This window comes from Ptychodera flava, chromosome 10 (assembly GCF_041260155.1).
Source record: "Ptychodera flava strain L36383 chromosome 10, AS_Pfla_20210202, whole genome shotgun sequence".
Taxonomy (NCBI): Eukaryota; Metazoa; Hemichordata; class Enteropneusta; family Ptychoderidae; genus Ptychodera; species Ptychodera flava.
Window position 1 is genome coordinate 33462467 of NC_091937.1, and position 5313 is coordinate 33467779.

Sequence of the window (5313 nt, forward strand, 5' to 3'; positions counted from 1 at the left end):
GTACAACCATGGTTGTGTGAAGTAATTTTTAGTAAGCAGACAAATGTCCAACAGAATCTGCAGAGAGAAGAAACATTTGTGTGTGGCATCATTTAATGGTCATCTGAGAACAATTTTGCAGGGAACGAAGACATGGCTTACCGTAATAACTCCAACAATTCGACCAGAAAAAAATAATTACGATATTGAAAACGTCGAATTTTCAGAGTTCCAAAAAATATAATCTGTTGATACGGTGGTCGAAAATGAGAGTTACATAAAGAGTGAAACTCAAACAAGCCCATTAACGAAATATTACTGCTCTGCACTATACCTCTGAGACCTCTTAGAGTCTTTCCTCTGCAAACCATTTATTTCTTTCTAAGGGGAGTGGGCATACATATTTACCTTTGTCAAGAATGGGTGCAAATAATGAATTTACATGCAATGAGAGACATATGAATTAATTCAACTGATCCTATGGTTGGCATTTGTGAGAATATAGATTAATCTCCCTCTACATACATGTCACATTTTCTAACACCTCTCCTTCCTATAGATTCCATTACAGTTGGACAAACGCGGCTCAATCCAAGAAGGCAATGTAATGCTGAAATTGGTTGAGAGAGAGAGAGAGAGAGAGAAATGAGAATGTCAACACTGTTCATCAATCTTTGGCAGACTGATACATGTCGTACAGGCTGTTATGCGATGGCGCCGTTTGGCAGCCGGAAGAGCGCCCTCAACATGAACAAAATTTTTAAAAAGCAATGATAGAGCATTGTCTATCACCGTTTGCCACTGACAAACTTGCAAACTTACACGACTGAATGAGATCATTCACTTATTATGACTTATGTATAGGATAAAGCCTGAGTACGAGGGCTCTTCTGGTATATAAAGTCCAACCCAACGATAAAATGTCGAGGCCGCAGGCCGAGACATTTTATCGTAGGGTTGGACTTTATATACCAGAAGAGCCCGAGTACGAGGGTTTTATCCGACTTAAAAACTATCGCCCCTTACTGATATATTTTCGTTTTCAATGTGTTTACGTCAACCGTCCCCTTTGTCAATGTAACATGTTTAGGATATGAATTAAAACTTTAATTTGTGAAATAGCCTTCCAATGTAATGGAACATCCTATAAATGCCCTAGGGCACATTATATAAATGCCTTGGGCACAGCAGATTTTGTGTTGCAGCTGGTTCCGCTGTGTTACCAAATTAAAATATTAAAACGTACCAGATGTCCACAGAATATGACATGTTCACTTTTGATTGGACAGTACTTTACTACGGCGCTGTCATTCGTTTCTGGAATTTGGTGACCAAGGCTTTATGAGTAAATAAAACACCCTGAATTGAGCACTCTGATTGGTCAATCAACAGTAGATAGTTTTTAAATATATATATATATATATATATATATATATATATATATATATATATATATATATATATATATATATATATATATATATATATTTAGATATTATTCCCTAATATTTTTCTTCGTTCATCGAAGGAAAATACGAGTGACGTAATGACCGTGTCACCACGAGTCGAAGACGAGTGGTGACACGGTCATTACGTCACGAGTATTTTCCGAGCTGAACGAAGAAAAATATTAGGGAATAATATACTTATCACATGCACAAGCCAAGAATTCGTTATTTTTTGCAAAATAAAATAAGTTTTCCATGACGATTCCGCGTTAAACTTTTGAACTACTTTAGGAATATATATCAGTACGCCGTGCACAAGTTGTCAATCATTTCCAGTCGTCGGTAGTGTGCGTTAACGCTCACGTTCGTTCGTGTGTGGAGCAAGTGACAGCTCTCGGTCTACACGCAGGTTTCCTTCCGCAAAGTTATACTCTATTTCAAAGATAGTATAGTCCTAAAACTTTATCACAGACGAAGATACGCTATTTTTCGGGAACAAATATCGACTGAATCTCGACGGCGCGAACACTGTAAACGTCGCGCCTGACCCTGTTTGCAATGCGTACGGAACCCACGGTATACGCGACCAGCTTCGAGTTCGTTGTTTCCGCAAATTATTCACGTAATTCCTTCGGAATATACAGGTGGTACACTCTTGTGTTTACATTGTTCGGATTAGTAATGTCGTAGTCTGTGAAAATATCGATTTCATTACTTTTGATCGTGAGAGAAACATCGGCCGCCATGTTGTTTGTTTACATATTTACGAGCACACCGAAGATCGACAAAAAAAGGTCCGACGCACCAAAATTGATGACATAGACGCGGGTTGTCGTGACGTAGAACGACCAGAGAATAAATCCCGTATTTTTTGTTCGGAGACGACAAACTTGGCTTGTGCATGTGATAAATATATATATATATATATATATATATATATATATATATATATATATATATATATATATATATATATATATATATAATTATATATAATCCCCCCGTATTCCGAACGAATGTGGCTGCGTCGCGGACGAATGATTCCCCGTGTAGCGGCCGTATCCCTCTGAGCCGTAGGCGAGGGGGATACGGCCGCAACACGGGGAATCACGAGTCAGCGACGCAGACACACGAGTGAGGAATACGGGGGATTATATATTTATCACATGCATAGACCCAGTTTTCCGTGAATAAACCTTCAAGGAATGATAATTACTGGGAAAAAACGAGAGGGAGTATTTTACAAGAATTCATACGCTTGTGTTATGCGGTCGTGGCTGGGTCACAGCTGACTTGACTGCGGTCAGCTCAACATGTCGAGGCTGCTCCTATGGATAATTAGCGTCTCTCGTAGGGCTTTTTCTGTGCGAATCAAGCGGAAATAGGAAAGACTATGGATTTTTAATGCAAGGTATTTATTTGGTACTTACTATAACATCAATTTTAGTGAAAATTCATTCATAAAATTATTGGACGTACAAGGGGGACGTCGCGACACTCAGCCGCGGCTGGCGAGAACGGGTATTTTTTGTCAATATTCGAACATCATTCAAATAATCCTGCTTTGCAAAGTTTGTATGAAATTTTCAAAATTAACAATTATTATGTTTTACGAAATTGTCAATTGTATGTTTAATATTTTACGAATAAAATGAGCGTGTTTTAATATAATGAAGAACAGTGTTCGGCTCTGACTCAATCGGTAAGACTAAATACAAGCAACGAGACGCGAGACGATGGAAGTTCAACAACAAGGTACAATACAGGAAACGTGATGCACAATATGCATGGACAAAACAATAGCTTGCACCTTTAAATGCACTGATAACATTGTGAACTTGTCGCTCTTGAAAAATAAAATAGCGTTTCTTCTGATGAGTCTCAAGTCCGGAGTATCGTCATTGCTGTCAGAAATAATGTACGCTCTTCGCTTCATCGGCTCGCCCCGGGGGCTCGACTGGTTGACTGCCGCGGCAGCATTGATCGTGATGTTGAACTTGAAACCCGTCAATGTTGCTTCAGAAAACATTCTTACTGCTGTAGCGACGATTGGTACGTGTCTTGGGTTATCGGCTATGCTTATTATGTTGTTTGATGGACATCGAGAAGGGTAATTTTGACGAGGTAGACAACACAAAATGCCGGTAACACATACCGTATTAAAATGTCAGCGGTGTACAAATCAAACGTTTCAATCGAAATCAACGACGAAGAAACACAAATTCATAAAAATTCTAGTATCGACGGTATTTTGTATTCTACACATATATTTTAATACTCCATATTTCCTTATGTTTCATTACCCTCCCACTTTTGCATTTCAGGGCTTTGAAAATAATTTCTGAACAGCTGATTTTTTGTTTACGTTTTAAAAGTAGTCCGGGTCCCATATCCACCACATGTGGAATATGGATTCATCGTAGTCATATACCTATAGTGTGACGTCATACTATAGGGATAACTGGGTCTATGTATGTGATAAATATATATATCTGTGTGTGTGTGTGTGTGTGTGTGTGTGTGTGTGTGTTTAAATGGTAATGGTGTTTGTGAAGTACATTGCTATATTTTTAGACAGCCTGACTTTGGAGAAATTATGCAGTTGTTTTTAGCATGGCGTATGCTTTCCAGTGAGAAAGGAGACTTGCCAACATGTTTGAATGAATAGCTTTCGTTACTGCCCAGTAATCCCAAATAACTGAAAAAAATCTGGAAAAAAAATTATAGCAACCTAAAGTGTTCCAAAACTTAAATCTGTGTGACAAAGCAGAAGTTTGTGGATTGCAAACAATGTCATGTATGAATATAAGAAATTATTTCAAGATAAAAATAATTTTACACTGAATGAAGAGATTTAGTTACGTCTTCATTCCTAAGAATCATACAAATTTGTTCAATCACAAAAGTTTCATTATGAATGACAAATTTTGTTCAAATATGTTGCTTTGAAAGTAAAGTTTTCCTTGTGACTATCGAAAACATTTAGGTATGTTCCAAATTGAAGGTATTCATACATATATCTTTTATCCTAGTAGATAGGAAACCAAAATATCTAGCATGCCCTGTTTGAAAGATACACAGGTGCTCTGCGGCCCTTGATCACGAATAAGCGTGCACCGTATATTACAAGGTTCCATTGTTATTCAATTTCCAGGGCTGTGTGTATTTATTATGCAAACAAATGCTTGCAGAGAGTGCCAGCCTCTGTCATTTGGTGCTGCCATAGACTGTGGGGTCTATGGTGCTGCTATACTCAAGACCATGACTGATTTGATCATTGTCACTTGTCAGCGGAGTCTACTACAATAAAGTGACAGTTTTTGTTGTGGTTTTATTTGTTGCTTTATTTGCAGGCTTTCACGATTCTTTTATCGTAATTTGGCAAATTTGAAGCAATCTAATTAAAAATTTAAGTAAAGAACTTGTGTGAGTTCATGTAAATCTGTGCTAGCGAACCACTCGATATGATGAAAACAGACGATATGTGCAACGGGAATCAGGTAGCAGGGCATTTACGCATGCGTCCCTTGCTTGGGGTGGCTTCTCGATCTTTATCGTCATAGAGTACTGGAAAAGTAACAGTTCAGTAAGTTCACTACAGTACCACTTGACGCCTCCAGTATTTCGCTTAAATATGAGTTATACCCAAGACAGAAAGCGTTTGAATAGTTTTCCAGCTTGTATAGGCGTAGTTTGATATAAATCATGAGAATAAATGTCTGTCGCGACTGAGATCCAATCGTTTTCGTTCCGGGTTTATGTGATCCTACCTGAAATAGCTGGCTGATCATCTTCTAAATTCCAGCGCGAAGATTTTGCTCTAAACGGTGATTGTGTCAGACATTTCAAATTGTGCGCCCTCTACCGCACAGACTGCTAAGTCGAT